Source organism: Macaca fascicularis, chromosome 14 (genome assembly GCF_037993035.2).
Source record: "Macaca fascicularis isolate 582-1 chromosome 14, T2T-MFA8v1.1".
In the NCBI taxonomy this organism is placed as follows: Eukaryota; Metazoa; Chordata; class Mammalia; order Primates; family Cercopithecidae; genus Macaca; species Macaca fascicularis.
This window is the reverse complement of record NC_088388.1, coordinates 118,312,478-118,329,623: the sequence shown is the minus strand read 5'-3', so window position 1 is coordinate 118,329,623 and position 17,146 is coordinate 118,312,478. Positions and strand designations below refer to the sequence as shown.

General features: G+C 44.7%; 1 protein-coding gene across 7 annotated transcripts in view; it reads right to left on the bottom strand.

The window, feature by feature from the left end:
• Positions 1 to 17,146, bottom strand: part of LOC123568680 (uncharacterized) — a 183,234-nt gene that overhangs the window by 108,362 nt on the left and 57,726 nt on the right. Inside the window, exon 3 of one of the 7 annotated variants that reach the window (XR_012423792.1) lies at positions 7,298 to 7,415. The exons of the other annotated variants lie outside the window; for them this stretch is intronic. The gene's annotated coding sequence lies outside the window, so the exon portion shown is untranslated. Of the gene's footprint in view, positions 1 to 7,297; positions 7,416 to 17,146 lie in introns of those variants that run through there. 7 annotated transcript variants of the gene reach the window in all.

Genomic DNA, 17,146 nt, shown 5'->3' with positions numbered 1-17,146 from the left:
CTACTGAGATTGAGCCATGAAGAAATCCAAAACTTGAACAGGACAATAGCAAGTAATGAGATCAAAGCCATACTAATCAGTTTCCCATCAAAGAAAAGCCCAGGACCCAATGGTTTCAATGTTGAATTTTACCAAACATTTAAAGAACTAAAGAACCATTAACAATACTATTCAAATTATTCCAAAAAATAAAAGGAGGAGGGAATACTTTCAACTCATTCTACAAGGCTGAGATTATCCCGATACCAAAACCAGACAAAGACACATCAAAAAAATAAAAGTATAGGCCAATATCCCTGATGAACATTGATGCAAAAAAATCCTCAACAAAATACTAGCAAACCAAATTCAATAACATATTTTTAAAAATCATTAATCATGACCAAGTGGGATTTATCCCAGAGATGCAAAGACGGTTCAACACACACAAATCAATCAATGGGATACATCATTTCAACAGAATAGAGGACAAAAACCATAAGATTGGTTCAATTGATGGCGAAAAAGCATTTGATAAGATTCAACATCCCTTCATGATAAAAATCCTCAAAAAATAGGGTATAGAAGGAATGTACCTCAATACGATAAAAGCCATATACAACAGACCCACAGCTAGTATCATACTGAATGGGAGAAAACTGAAAGCCTTTCCTCTAAGACCTGGAAGAAGACAAGGATGCCCACTGTCATCACTGTTATTCAACATAGTACTGGAAGTCCTAGCTAGGGCAATCAGAGAAGAGAAAGAAATAAAGAGCGTCCAACCTGGAAAGGAAGAAGTCAAATTATCTTTTTTGCAGACAATATGATCTTATATTTGGAAAAACCTAGACTTTATAAAAAAAAAAAACTATTAGAACTGATAAACAAACTCAGTAAAGTTGCAGGACACAAAATCAACATACAAAAAGCAGTAGAATTTCTATATGGCAACACTGGATAATCTGAAAAGGAAATCAAGAAAGTAATCCTATTTACAACATCTACAAATAAAATAAAATATCTAGGAATAAACATAACCAAAGAAGTAAAAGATCTCTATAATGAAAACCATAAAACACTGATGTAAGAAACTGAAGAGGACCAAAAAAAAAGTAAAGATATTCCATGTTCATGGGTTGAAAGAGTCAAGATTTTTTAAATGTCCACACTAGCCAAGGCAATCTACAGATTCAACGCAATCCCTACCAAAATACCAATGACATTCTTCACAGAAATAGAAAAAAAAATCCTAAAATTTATATGGAACCTCAAAAGACCCAGAATAGCCAAAGCCATCCTGAGTAAAAAGAACACAACTGGAGGAATCACATTAAATGACTTCAAGTTATACTACAGAGCTATAGTAACCAAAAAAGCATGGTACTAGCATAAAAACAGACACATAGACTAATGGAACAGAATAGAGAACCTAGACACAAATCCATACATCTACAGTGAACTCATTTTTGACAAAGGTGCCAAGAACATACACTGGGGAAAGAAGAGTCTCTTCAACAAATGGTATGGGGAAAGTTGCATATTCATATGCAGAAGAATGAAACTAGACCCCTGTCTCTCACCATGTACAAAAATTAAATAAACATGAATTAAAGACTTAAATCTAAGACCTCAAACTATGAAACCACTATAAGAAAACATCGGGGAAACTCTCTAGGACATTGGACCAGGCAAAGATTTCTTGAGTAATACCCCGCAAGCACAGACAGACAACCAAAGCAAAAAATGGACAAATGAAATCACATCAAGTTAAAAAGCTCTGCACAACAAAGGAAGCAATCAATAAAGTGAAGAGATAACCCACCGAATGGGAGACAATATTTGCTAACTATCCACCTGACAAGGGATCAATAATCAAAGTATATAAACAGAGCAAACAATTAAATAGGAAAAAGTCTAATAATCCTGTTTTTAAAATGGGTAAAAGATCTGAACACATATTTCACAAAAGAAGACATGCAAATGGAAAACAGGCATATGAAAAGGTGCTCAACATCACTGATCATCAGAGAAATGCAAATCAAAACTACAATGAGATAGCATCTCACCCCAGTTAAAATGGCTTTCATCCAAAAGACAGGCAATAACAAATGACTGGTGAGGCTGTGGAGAAAAGGGAACCCTTGCACACTGTTGGTGGGAATGTAAATTAGTACAACCACTATGAAGAACAGTTTGGAGGTTCCTCAAAAAACTAAAAATAGAGCTACCACATGATCCAGCAATTCCATTGCTGGGATATGCCCAACAGAAAAGAAATCAGTGTATTGAAGAGAGATCTGTGCTCCCATGTTTATTGCAGCACTATTCATGATGGTCAAGATTTGGAAGCACCTAAGTGTCTGTATTAGTCCATTTTCATGCTGCTGATAAAGACATAACTGAGACTGGGTAATTTATAAAGAAAAAGAGGTTTAATAGACTCACAGTTCCACGTGGCTGGGGAGGCCTCACAATCATGGCAGAAGGCAAATGGCATGTCTTACATGGTGGCAGACAAGACAGAATGAGAGAGCTAAGCAAAAGGGTTTCCTCTTATAAAACCATCAGGTCCTATAAGACTTATTCACTACCACGAGAACAGTATGGGGGAACCATCCCTGTGATTCAATTGTCTCCCACTGGGTCCCTCCCACAACACGTGGGAATTATGGGAGCTAAAATTCAAAACGAAATTTGGGTTGGGGACACAGCCAAACCATATCAGTGTCTATCAATAGGTGAATGGATAAAGAAAATGTGGCACATATACACAATGGAGTACTCTTCAGCCATAAATAAGAATGAGATCCTGTCATTTGCAACACAGGAGGTTGAGGCAGGAGAGTCGCTTGAACCCAGGAGACAGAGGTTGCAATGAGCTGAAATTGTGCACCGTACTCCAGCTTGGGTGACAGAGTGAGATCCTGTCTCAAAAAAAAAAAAAAAAAAAGGCAAGGCATGGTGGCTCAAGCCTGTAATCCCAGCACTTTGGGAGGCCGAGGCAGGAGGATCACCTGAGGTTAGGAGTTCAAGACCAGCCTGGCCAACACGGCGAAACCCTGTCTCTACTAAAAATACAAAAATCAGCTGGGCATGGTGGTGTGTGCCTGTAACCCCAGCTACTCGGGAGGCTGAGGCAGAAGAATCTCTTGAACCCAGGAGGCTGAGATTGCAGTGAGCTGGGATCACGCCATTGCACTACAGACTGGGCAACAAGAGCAAGACTTTGTCTCAAAAAAAAAAAAAAAAAAAAAAAAAATTCAAGATGCAAATAATGGGGACCTTGTCCTAACAAATGACCTCATGACCCTCTGCTGCCACTGAAGCTGGGGAGTGGAAAACAGCTAAAGAAGAATTGCAGTAGCCAACCAAGCTTGTCTGTGTTTCTCCCTTCTACAGGCTTATTTTATGGTGTCTGAGGAAATTGTTCTCTGGGGCCCACAAGGCAAAGCTATGTCCCAGGGACAGGACAGGTGGAAGAAGGTGGCCTCTGTGAAGGGCCAGAGCCAGGGAGAGAGCCCTGGGCAGGAGGGGGAAGAAGAAGCAGCTGTCCTTGCTCCTGGCACCTGGGCTGGTTTCATGTTCCTTTCTGTGTTTATTTCCCCTTTGTCATTCCTGAACCTTGAACAATATTGTGTTAAGTACCCCAATCTTGACTCAGCTGTATTTAGGGAAATTGAAGCAATGATCCCAGATCAAACCTGGGCTGGGCCAGCCACCTAAAGCTAGCAGGGAGTGGCCATAGAGCTCTGTATCAGAGAGCCAAGGGGAGCAGAATCCCGGAAGACGAATGAGACTTCAGAATCCAATCTTGAGTCGTAAACGCTAAGCCTGGAGAATTGAGATTTGATTTTATTACAAGTCAGTTCCTGTACAGATCGTCTCCCTGCAGCTCAGATCTGCTCCCTGGCTTTTCCCTACCATGAGGTCTCCCAAAGGCCACATCACTCAGAGCTTTCTGCCATTCCCTTCTCTAAGGGTCAGGGCAAACAGGGAGTTTTCCATTGATGGGAAAATCTTCCCATCCTTTTTTACAGCCCAACTTTGCTCTGCCCAAGAGCAAGCCTGCAGTCATCCAAATGTGATTATAAATACATTCATAAACAGATTCCACTCCTCAAAGCTCTCTCACCGTGGAATGGGTTTATGCCAGCAAGGTTATAGAGTCTGCCCCCATATCCATGGATTCTGTGTCCATAATTCAACCAACCAAGGATTGAACATATTTGGAAAAAACTGCATCTGTACTGACCATGTACAGACTTTTTTCCTTGTCATTATTCTGTAAATAATACAGTATAACAATTATTTCCATAGCATTCACATTGTATTAGGTATTCTAAGTAATCTAGAGATGATTTAAAGTATACAGGAGGATGTGTGATTTAAGAGATACAGGAGGCTGCATGCAAACACGACACCGTTTTATATCAGGCACTTGAACATCTGTGGATTTTGGTATCTGTGAGGGGTACCGGAGCTAATCCCCCACACATACTGAGTGACGACTATATATGGAATGTGAACAGAATTTTCCCACTGACTTCCATTAGGCAAGCAGAGCTGTGTTTCTCTCCAAGAAAGGAGGGTAGAGGAGCAGAGCCTGGGAGTGGGAAAAGAAGGGAAGGAGGCCAAACGGAGATCTCATTACTCCAGGCTGTGGTTTTAATTCCATCCTTCTCTCACAGCCTCTGCTCCACCCTCTGTTTATTAAGGGGGCCAAATTAAATACATGAGATGTAACTGCAACATGGAGACCCTGGCTCAGTCTCCAGAGACTGTGGGGTGCGGGGAGAAGTGGTGCAGGGGAAGCCAAAACAAACAAACCACGAATCCAGGAGGAGAGAGAAGGCAGAAAAGCAAACTATCAGGGACCGTTTCAACAACTCGGCCCTGCCTCCAGTCTGCAAGGAGGGGCCCTGCCCATCTCCCGTGGCAGCCACCCCACCTGAGTGCACTGGGAGGGTTCTCTGGCCCACAGAGTCACCTCCTGGCCTGCAAGGCCCCAGCCCTTAGGGAGTGACCAGACCTGGCCAGTGATACGCTATCCTCCTTCCCTCGCTACCATGCTGGTCCTGCGCTGTCAGGCTATCTCTCCGCAATTCATCCCCTCCCTTTCTAACCAATTTTCCACCTCCACACCTCGTCCCTCCTTTTCCTCCTCATCCTAATCCACGATGTCCTTTGGCCTGTCTGTTTGATGCTTTCCCTCCGTCAAGCTGCAGCTCAAGTCTCTGCTCCTTCAGAGACAACTGGGACCCTCCAGGCAGCCCCCACTAACTCCCTGCCTGACCCGCCCACGAAACCTTCAGCCTTTGCCTCTTGCCTCCTTCCTCCCCTCTCCCCACTTCAAAGCTGCTCTCAGCCCATGGCTCCTTCCCCAAGGCATAGAACCTGCACACAGCACTTCATTTTCTTAAGCCCTCCTCCCATGACCTTGAATCTTCTCAACAGTCTGTCCGGTGCCCTCTGGGCCCTTGCTTTTCCAGCCGCACCACAAAGACGGCCATGACCTTTGGAGCCTGGTCCAGTGACACAAGCTTCCTGCCGACTGCTCCACAGTGCCCGGTGCCAGCCACAGCCATGCCCTCAGCTTGCATGATGTGGCCTCTCCTGCTTCTCCCTGTATTCCTTTTCTGACTTCTCTTCAGCCAGCTACTCAAATACGATGTTCTCCAGAATTTTGTCCTAGATCCACTTCTCACGCCGTCACCTCCCGGGATGACCTCAAATCCACCCCCTGCTCCCCTCTCCTTTCAGATGCAGAGGGTGCCCCAGGCTTCCACATCCATTTATTTGCCTGATGTGCCAGTGACCCTCCCCACAGTGTCCCCAGCCCTCCATCCACCTGCATTCCCTTTGTCCAGGCCTGGAGAGACAGCCTCCTACCAGCTCCTGCCCAGAGACCCTCACCCAGCCCCTCCCCCTGCCTACTGGCTGCCAGTCATATAGCTAGAGAATGCAAGGGACATTATTTTGTTGACAGTCACTAGATGCCAGGCACTGTGCCAAAAGCTTTCTCATATGCCATGCCATTTACTCTTCCAATGACCCTGTACTTTAGATATTATTACAGTTGAGATGGAGCAAGGACCCCTTTTTTAGGGACCTACAGGCCCCCCAAGCATGGAAATAAAGGAAAATCTTGAATTCCTTCAAGAGAAATTTCAGGGACCTAGCTAGTCCTGAGACATAAATAAACAACTTGATAAGCAAGAAGGTAATAATAACTAAAAATAACAGCCAAGAAAGTTAGGGTCAGATGTTTGGTTCCCTATAGAAACTAAAGATAACATCTTAACATATGTCCCTGAGTTGTTTTTCAAACACCTGGACCCCTATCAAACAGATCCACCAGCACACAGGCAGCAGCTAAGGGGGAAGTGGGGACTGAGCCGACCACTGTTCTTGGTTCTAAATTTCTTCCTGCGTGGCCTGAAGGGAGTCACACCCACGAGCCAGAGTTAACATTCTTCTCTGGCCCCTGGTCCCAAATTTTTAAACAAAGCTTCTCTCTTCCTTAACCAACTGCAAATCAGAAAACTTTGAATCTACCTGTGACCCGTAAGCCTCGCCTCACGATATCCTACCCTTTCAGACCAAAACCAATGTGTGACCTCCATGTATTCATTTATGATTTTACCTATAACTTCTGCTTCCCTGAAATTTACCCCTGCCTTTAAAAACCCTTACCTCCAAGCCATCGGGGAGGCCAGGATTTTAGCATGAGATGCCTGGTGCTCCTTGCGGGTGCCCTGCAATAAACACCTTCTTTTCTCCTGCTGCACAACCTCAGTGTGGATGTCTAGTCTTACTGTGCCAGACGACTAGACCTAGTTGAGTTCTATAACACACTCACTTTTACTTGTGGGGAAACGGAGCCTCAGAAAGGATAAGCAACCTTCCCAAGTCTTAGAGCCACCGGGGCAGAGCCTCGAGCACTTGGAGCCTGGGTCAGCCTCAGTCCCATGCCTCAGCCCCATTCATTTCCTTCTTGTTCCCCAAAATGCAGACCTGGTCACGCCAGTTCATTACCTCTTCATCGCTCTCCAAGTGAAATGCAAACTCCTCAGCCTTGTGTCCAGGATTCTCCCCAGGCTGTCCCAGCCCACACCCTACCCCAGCCAGAAAGAACAGCCATGCTTGCCTCCACCCACTGATGTCTATCTTGCCCCTGCAGCCTTCTCTACCTTAAATAGACTTCTCTCCTCTCTGTCCAATGAGCTTCTCATTCCTTCAGACCAGACAGTAGGTGCCTTCCCTGGGAGGCCTCCCAGGCTCTTTGGAGTTCTCAGAATGTCTGCATTTGCTGGGTGCTGGCACTCACCACACTGCCTTGTAATCACTTGTTCAATCTTTCAAGTGTCATTTTAGCTTTGCAGTCCTGTGGCCCAACACAGGTCCCTGTGCATCAAGAAGAGCCTCAGTAAAAGCTGAAAGAAAGAGAGGACAAAAGACGGGACAAGCACCTTAGCCATATCTTCTCAAAGTGGGGTACCCAGGCTAGTGGTGGCAGAAGATACCTTGACCCCACCTCTGAGTCTGACAATCAGACCCTCTGGGGCTGGGGGCTGGGGATCTGCATTTTAAATAAGCTCCCCCAAGAGATTCTCATATACAGTGAAACTTGAGCATCTCTGGTCTAGACCGGTGCTCATCCCAGTCCTTACTAGGCCAGCCTCACAGGATGAGATAGTCAGCTGCTATCTGATTAGAGATAACCAGGACAGTATCCTCCAAACTCTTACATCCAACATGCATAGAAGACAACACTACTGGGGCACTCTGGCATAAACAGACAAAGCTGGTCAGAGCTATAGGTGAAAGGCTTGGGAACTTGTACCACCCTGGGCTCCACCAAGATCAATACCTCTGCATACCTGGAACCCATTCCTGACACCCCACTTGGGAAGCTCTGATTACTAAGAGCTACCAGCAAGCACTAGAAGCCAGACACAGCTGCCTAGCACTCACATGGGTTCTCATGCTAACGAGCTTGCATGAAGCCCTGGTGAGGCCTCACGGTCAGCCAGGACTGAAATAGGAATGTGGTTCTCTATAGCTTGACACCATTCCCACCACAGGACATTAGCTTTGGGTCTCCTGGCCCTGGGAACCACACATAAAGGAAAGAAAATGTGAGAGCTCTGGGTACCCCTTGCTAGACCTGAGATTGTCATATCCAAGGCAACCCCTGGGGTCCATTCCTCAAACCTCACCCTGCACCCCCTCCCTGGATGTGAGACAGGTAGCCAGAGATTATCTGTGAGCAGGATGGTGGGTTTTTCCCTGCCCAAGGAAGGCTGCTTTGGTGACATGATAAAACCTTTTTCAGTGACTTACTTAATGTAATGAATGGAGAGACGGGTTATAAGTCTACTAGGTTCTTGCAGCTGCTGTGAACTCTAAAATCACCCTCCAAAGAACTGCTATTTGCCAGGTAGTGTAAATTCTCTATGGGCCCCACACCTATCTGCTGACCTTTCTGGAGGCCTGAAAATGTAGAAAATTTGCCTTCACAAAACATTAAGGAAGAATTGCAAGTTGGAAGGGTCCCTAAGTCACTGAATGTTTGGATAAGGAGCTGGTTCTCTGAATGCTCCTGAGAGTTGCAGCTCCCGCTTGAGAGAAATGCATCTGGCCAGTAACAAAACAATTATGATGATGTACCAATTTGCAAAAATGTCTTTATCCTCAGGATTTAACCAGTTAGCAGAAGAATTTGTATTCTATGAAGAGCTTGGGGGCTCTGAGTAAAGGGCCATTGCTGGTGGGGTCCCTGGTGCCTAGCAGTATAAAAAATAAATTGACATTCAACAATTTATAAATCACTGGCTGGCTGGCTGGATTGATAGCTGGATGGATGGATGGATGGATGGATGGATGGATGGATGGACGGATGGATGGATGGATGGATGCATGGGTGGATGGATGGATGGATGGATGCATGGGTGGGTGGGTGGCTGGGTGGGTGGATGGATGGATAGATGGATGGATGGATGCATGCATGCATGCATGGATGCATAGATGGATGCATGGTGGATGGATGGATGCATCGGTCCGTGGATGATGGATGCATGGATAGAAGGATGGATACATGCATGCATGCATGCATACATGGATGGATGGATGGATGGATGGATGGATGGATGGATGCATGCATGCATGCATGGATGGATGGATGGTGGATGGATGGACAGATACATGGATGCATGGATGGATTCATGGATGGATGCATGGATGGATATATGGATGCATGGATGGATGCATGGATGAATGGATGAATGGATGGATGAATACATGGATGCATGGATGGATGGATGCATGAAAATGAAATAGCTTCCCTTTTGGGGAGTTCTTTCCTTCAGCACTATCCCTAGAAGGGCCTCATTTTTATCCACGATTCCTGGCTCAAAGCTCCCATTACCCTGTTATAATGTTGGGGCACTTTAGACCTCAGAAGCAGGCCTCAGAAAACAGAATCAATCTTTCTGATCTTTTCCTGCCCTCCTTTGACCCGCTCCCGTTTCTCCTCAAGGCAGTCCCCACCCTCCACCCCACCTTTATGGTCAAGGAGCTGACCATAAAGAAATTCCCTGACCTACCTTATTAATTGTAGGTCCTAAGACCCCCATTTCAGAAGGGGTCCTGCCCCATATCCTGGAGGAAGGAATGCTACACAGAGAGGCCAAGAAGAATCTGAACAGGCAGGCCTTAATGGGTTTACCAACTCAGCCTATTAGTAGTAGATCATACCCTTTGTCCAGTCACATTTCTGCACAGTTGCCAATCATACCTATCCAATGAAGTCCCCACAAAAGGCCCAAAAGGACAGGGTCTGGGAAGCTTCTGGATAGCTGAACACATGGAGGCTTACAGGAAGGTGAACAAGACCTCATCCACTTGCTGGGAGGGTGGCACACTCCAGCTCCACAGGGATAGAAGCTCCTGCACTCAAGACCCTCCCAGACCCTCCCTAGACCTTACCTTAATCTGGCTGTTTATTTGCATCCTTTAAAATAGCCTTTGTAATAAACTAGTAAATGTAAGTAAGTTTCCCTACGTTCTGTGAGCTGCTCTAGCAAGTTAATCGAACCCAAAGAGGGGGTTGTGACAGCCCCAACTTGAAATAGGTAGGTCAGAAGTTCTGGAGGCCCAGAATTGCAAATGGTGTCTGAAGTAGAAGCAGTCTTATGGGACTGAGCCCTCAACGTGTGGGATCTTACACTGTCTCCAGGCAGGTAGTATCAGAATTGAATTGGAGGACACCCAACTGGTCTCCACTGCAGAATTCCTTGCTTGCTTGTTGTGGGGAGGAAACTACACACATTTGGTCACAGGCATCTTCTGGTTGGTCATTGTGTTGTATGAGCTGAGAGAGCACTACTTGTTTTTTCTATTCAACAGTATACACTCTTCTGGATACACTTCCCCACCATTTTGACATAGATGAAGACCGATTCAGCTGAATGGAGACGGGGCGATGTCAGGGGATGTAAAGAGAAGAGGGGGACATAGGCAGCCTCCAAAGAACATGGAAAGCAGGAGCCATTGACAGACTAGCCCAGCTCTGCATGCATCTATCTTCTTGCATTTGAGGGTTTTGGTTTTTGTTTGTTTGTTGCTTGTTTTGTTTTGGTTTTTGTTGTTATTGTTGTTTTAGCTTCCACTAGAAATGCTACCACCCTTTCCCTCCCACCTACCTCCCTCTGCTAGGGAATACAAGGACTAATTAAGCCAGAAGGACTGTATAGACCATCTAGCCTGGTCAGAGGAAGCAATCTGGCCCTTAGACATGTTTTGCTTGGCCTTTATAGCCATTTAAAACTTTGCATTAGATGTTAACTTATAAAAATTAGATCTTATATAAAAATACAGATTTTGGGGGGATTTGGGGGAAAAAAGGGAAGACATGTCAATATTTCCCTGGCATTTTCTCTTGATACCAATTAACTAGTACTGGAAATAGACCGGCCAGTCAGGCAGGGTGTACACTCTCCAGTTTGTCACAGCCCTGACCTTGCCCTACCGTAGCACCCTGCTGCTTCACTCATTTGATAGTTTCTGTCTGTTTGGTTCTCACAGTGTATAAGTCCTCTGCACAAATCCAATCTTCTACTAACAAAGTGTGTGGCACAGGGTGGGCCTTTCAAATACTATTGAATAAATGAATGCATGTGTGAATTCATTCATTAAAAGTTCATTTTTTAACAGCTAACCTTGACGTTTGCCCCAGCTGTGCTATTCCAGCTCTACCCTCCATGCCAACTCAAAGCACCCACCCCAGGAGCCCAGTCCTGGGCTTGTCCTCCATAGATCAGAACTCTCTTTCCTGTCTCTGTGCCCTGGACCTTGTTGAGATATGGTGGCTGATCTTGCAATACCAATACTCCTATTATCTACTGTCATGTCCAAGTATGAGGGGTTTTCTCATTTTTTGTTGCCCAGCATCCTTCTCCCCTGCTTTGATAACTGTTGCTCAATTTTCTTCTCCCCCATCCTCAGTCTATGGTCTTTCCAGCAGAATGGATGGCCATTCTCTACTTCCAGAAGTAAGGGGTGAGGAGAGAAGCTTATAGGCTTAAGCCAAGCACTAGACTCCAGAAAACCCTTTCCTTCTGGCCAGTGCTGGCACCTCATCCATTCAAGTCATTGAAAGAGGAGTCACTTGATCCTCAAGGAAAAGGACCCCGGGGAGCTATTGGCCACCATACTGGGACTATGATGAGAATGCTGGTCTGAGGGTGGAGCCAACACAAGAAAAAGGAGCCAAGTGTGAGAAAGAGAAACCGGGTTCCTATTAAATCATTAGAGTCCTGGGTATAGCCTCACCTGAAACTGACATAATCCCTAGGTCAACAAATTCTCTTTTTTGCCTAAACCAAGTTAAGATAGTTTTCTGTCATTTGCAACAGAAAAAGCTTTTGGGGACTGGACACTTCCCCAAATATTCTCCTTTATAGAATGGCAGGTGTACAAGTCTGGGCTCTGGGTTGAAAGTGATGTATGACCAGGACATGCAGGAATCACAGGGAGTGAATAACAGTAACAGGCATGAATCTCCTTCCAGAAAAGGTGGGTAAGATTCAGCAGGTAACAACTCTCTCTGTAAGCCATTTAAATGAGCTTATTATAGTTAAAGGGTAACTAGGGGAGGGATTTTTAAAATGTTTTTCCAACATTTTAAACAAACACCGTATGTTCTCACTTATAAGCGGGAGGTGAACAATGAGAACCCATGGACACAGAGAGGGTAACTCACACTGAGGCCTGTTAGGGGTGCGGGGGGAGAGAGAGCATCAGGATAAATAGCTAATGTATATGAGGCTTAATACCTAGGTGATGGGTTGATAGGTGCAGCAAACCACCATGGCAAATGTTTATCTATGTAACAAACCTGCACATCCTGCACATGTATCCCAGAACTTAAAATAAAATACAATTAATTTTTTTTTGTTTATGTGTGGTAGAACTGTCTTGTAAAAACATATGGAACTGATGTTTTAATGTTACAGGGAAATTCCAAATTTTTATTTTATTTTGACACAGTTTTAGTAAGTTACACATTTTCTAAGAATTTTTCCATTTTTTCCAATATCACATTTATTGATGGTATTATTTGTTGACAGCATATTATCTTTTTAAACATTGTTACATCTGTAATTACATCCCTTTACTCATATTGTTAATGTTCTCTCTCTCTCCCTCTCTCTCTCTTTCTTCCTCCCTTTCTTCCTCCTAGTTCCACCAGATGTTTGTCTTTTTTTTTCCAAGACAGAGTCTTGCTGTGTCACCCAGGCTGGAGTGCAGTGGTGTGATCTCAGCTCACTGCAACCTCTGCCTCCTGGGCTTAAGCAGTTTTCCTGCCTCAGCCTCCCAAGTAGCTGGGATTACAGGCATGTGCCACCATGCCTGGCTAATTTTTGTATTTTTATTACAGACGGGGTTTCACCATGTTGGCCAGGATAGTCTCAAACTCCTAACCTCGTGATCCACCCGCCTTGGCTTCCCAAAGTGCTGGGATTACAGGCATAAGCCACCGCACCCGACCTGTTTGTTATTTATTACTCTTTTTAAAAAACCAATTTTTAGCTTTCTGGAGCCTTTCTATAGTATCGATGTTTTCTATTTTATGACTACTGCTTATATTTTTACTATGTCTTTCCTTCTGCTTTCTTTGGGCCTATTCTGTTGTTCTTTTCCCAGCCACTCAGATTGGACACACGATACTAAAGTTCATTTTTTCTAATATAAAGATTTAAGACTATAAATTTCCCTTGAAACTTTTTTTTTTTTTTTGAGACGGAGTCTCGCTCTGTCACCCAGGCTGGAGTACAGTGGCGCGATCTCGGCTCACTGCAAGCTCCGCCTCCCAGGTTCACGCCATTCTCCTGCCTCAGCCTCCGGAGTAGCTGGGACTACAGGTGCCTGCCACCACACCTGGCTGATTTTTTGTATTTTTAGTAGAGACGGGGTTTCACTGTGTTAGCCAGGATGGTCTCGATCTCCTGACCTCGTGATCCGCCTGCCTTGGCCTCCCAAAGTGCTGGGATTACAGGTGTGAGCCACCGCGCCCAGCCCCTTGAAACATTTTTTGCTGCATGCAACAAGTTTTTATATATAGTATTTCCATTATTGTTCAGTTTTAAGTACTTTTAAGTTTATGATAATGTTTCTCATTGATGCATGAGACATTTAGAAGTGTTTTCTTTTTTTCCAAATATGTCATGCTTTGTTAAGTCATGCATCACTTTACAAAGGGATATGTTTTGAGAAACGTGTTGTTAGGGAATTTTGTCATTGTGTGACCATGCTAGAGTGTACTTACTCAAACCCAGGTGGTAGAGCCTTCTACGAACCTAGGCTGTATTGTATAAACTATTGCTCCTGGGCTACAAACCGGTACTGCATGTTACTGTACTGACTACTGTGGGCAACTGTAAAACAGTGGTAAGTATTCGTACATCTAAACATATCTAAATGTAGAAAAGGTACAGAAAAAGGTGGTATTTTAATCTCTTTAAGCATTTTCCATGTAACTATTCTGTATTTAATACCATCTGCAGCCCTTGAATCTGCTGTTTATCGCTATCCTTTGTTTCTGCCGACTCTCAAGCACAGTGATGTGGCTTCTTATGGGTTTAGTCATCTTTATTCATGAGTTACTTGTTTGATCTTATGCTGGGAGGGTCCTTTGACTTCAGAATGCCTTCTTCCAGAGAGGGTTTGCTTAAGGCACCTCCGATCAAGACCACCTCAGTCCCCACTGAGAGTTTGGCTCATAAAATGGATCCAGGCTCAGTATCTCCACCTCAGAGCTTTTCCACGTCAGTAAACACATAACAGTGCTGCTGTAGGACCCAGGCTCAGGCTCTCTTTCCCCATGCCTCCTAATCCGGGCTAGCTCCCACCACTCTGGCTTCTCTCGGCCCTATCCAGCTTCCTGCTTCCAGTCACCCACCCTCCCTGAAGGAAGTAAGGGAGCTCCTTCCACAACTCGTAGCCACCAAATCCCAGGTCCCAGCTGCAACAAATGGCGCCCCTAGCCACTCTAGAACCAGCTCACATTTGTTGGTTGGTTGATTGGTTGATTGGTTTGGGTTTAGAGGGTGGATCCCTAAAGACCTCTCTTTATGTGAGACCAGTGATGCCTCAAAGATTGGGTCCCATCTAGGACTGAATTGTGGTGGAGTAGGAGGGTCTTCCAGAGCCCCTGGTAGTCATAATCCTGGTTCATTTCAGCATTTGTCCATAATTAAGCTGATATTTTTGTCTTCACTGGTGTTTCTGTCTCTCAGTAGGCTTTGAATTCCAGCATGGAAAGAGGTATTACTAACTGGATCCCCTCAAATGCCAAAAGGACCCAGCTGAGAACTGGGAAACACAGCAGGGGCTGCATGAGCACAGACCACCCTCTCCGAGCCTGTTTCCTCTAAAGTAATCCTACCCTGGCTGACTATGCCCAGGGTTGTTGTAGAATTAAATGAGAAGACTGATGTAAAAGACCTACGAAAACTGGAAAGAACTCAAATCAACAACGTCAGTACTGCTAGTATCAATATTGTTACTAAAATTAACCACAATAACCAGTACCCCAGTTACATGAACCAGCTCCACAGACACAGGAAAAATATAAAATTGAATTCTTTGTACAATTCCTGGGTTTCCTGCTTTGGCAATGGTGTGGAGACATCACAGCAACCGGTTGCTCAAGCGTAATTTTATTTCCTAGCCTTGGACAAGCACTGCTACAAAACACCACCCAGACAAAGCCCTTGGCCACAATCCCTGAAGGGTTGACTAATAGGCTTGTTATTTTCAGCTTAAAGTGCCCTCTTCTTTCCTCATCCCTTGATTACTTGTACCCCACTATTTACAATTCACTCCCTTATAGGAGAAGAGATAGAAGTTGCCATTTAGTCCTGCTGAATGGGAGAAGTCCACTGTTTTGACATTTTTAACTGCAACTCATAGTAAAATATACAATTTACACAGCAACCCAGTACAAATACAAACACACAAACACACACACAAAGCAATTTTCACAAAACAATTCCTACCTCACTACATATAATGCCCTTTCATATTTTCAACTTCATTTTAAATTATGGTCATAACCTACTAAATTGATCAGCACCTTGAAAAACATGGGAAGTAACAAAGGGAGGGACGTGTCTACGTTCCTCAAGATCCCAGAGAGATATGGGCTTCTCCCCTCATCTCTCTATGTGGGTTAAAGTACAGTTTAACCCTGAGTCAAGGGATGACAGGGTGCTGTCTCGTAATCCCTTTTCTCCTCTTAGGCAATGTCTGCCTTCCTTCGTCTCCCCTTTCCTTCAAAATAAATTTGTAAGGAGTACCTGCCATTTTGCCAGGCACTGTGCTAGGTGCTGAGAATGCAAAGATAAATGAGACTGTAGAACAACTCCCCAGGGAGGGGACAGACAACTCCTTGGCTGATCGAAGACTTAATGACGAAGCCCCATGGGTTAATAAAAGAAACTACATCCTGCCTCACAGTGAGGAAGCATGTACCCCAGGTACATCCATGAACTGCTGCAGCAATTTGGCTTATTGCTATTTCAGCCTTAAACTTGTTGTGTTTTTGTTTTTTATTATTTTGCTTCTTAATTAAAAAATTAGAAAAGAGAAAAAAAAAAGTCACAATCTCCAACAATGGCTCCTTCATAATGTAAATAGTCCATCTTCATCCAGCCTGACACCTTGCCTTTTTTTTTTTTTTTTTTTTTTTGAGATGGGATTTCACCATGTTGCCCAGGCTGGTCTCGAACTCCTGGACTCAAGCAATCCATTGGCCTCAGCTTCCCGAAGTTCTGGGACTACAGGCGTGAGCCACCACACCCAGCCTTTGGTCTTAATTTTCAATTGTTCCAAGATTTAGGCAAGGAAGAGGGACACTACTTAGAGAGTCACCTTGTACACCCAAACATCTCCCATGGGTGGATCTCAGTCCTTCCCAGTGCCTGTCCCCATCCCGGCTTCTCTCTTTCTCTTTCTGCCACTCTCAACAGATTTTTGCTTCACAAGAACCCAGGTGCCAAGCTGGTGAAAACAACCATCCCCCAGAGGACAGGACCGGGGAGAAGATCTTGAGAAAAAGACAGCACTGTCCTTAGCGAGCAGAGGAAGAGAGAAGATGTGACCACTCACATCCACACGAAAAACTTTAATCCTCAATACATTCTTAAAGCCCAGATCCAATCATGTTGACCCTGTTTAAAACCTTCCAATGCTTGGCCGGGCGCGGTGGCTCAAGCCTGTAATCCCAGCACTTTGGGAGGCCGAGACAGGCGGATTACGAGGTCAGGAGATCGAGACCATCCTGGCTAACACGGTGAAACCCCGTCTCTACTAAAAATACAAAAAAAACTAGCCGGGCGAGGTGGCGGGCGCCTGTAGTCCCAGCTACTTGGGAGGCTGAGGCAGGAGAATGGCATAAACCTGGGAGACAGAGCTTGCAGTGAGCTGAGATCCGGCCACTGTACTCCAGCCTGGGTGACAGAGCGAGACTCCGTCTCAAAAAAAAAAAAAAAAAAAAAAAAAAAAACCTTCCAATGCCTTGTAACAAAACCTCTTCCCTTTTCTGAGAGATCCTCTTTTCCACTGGCTAAGACACTCCTTCAAGGTAGCCTTAAGTGTCACT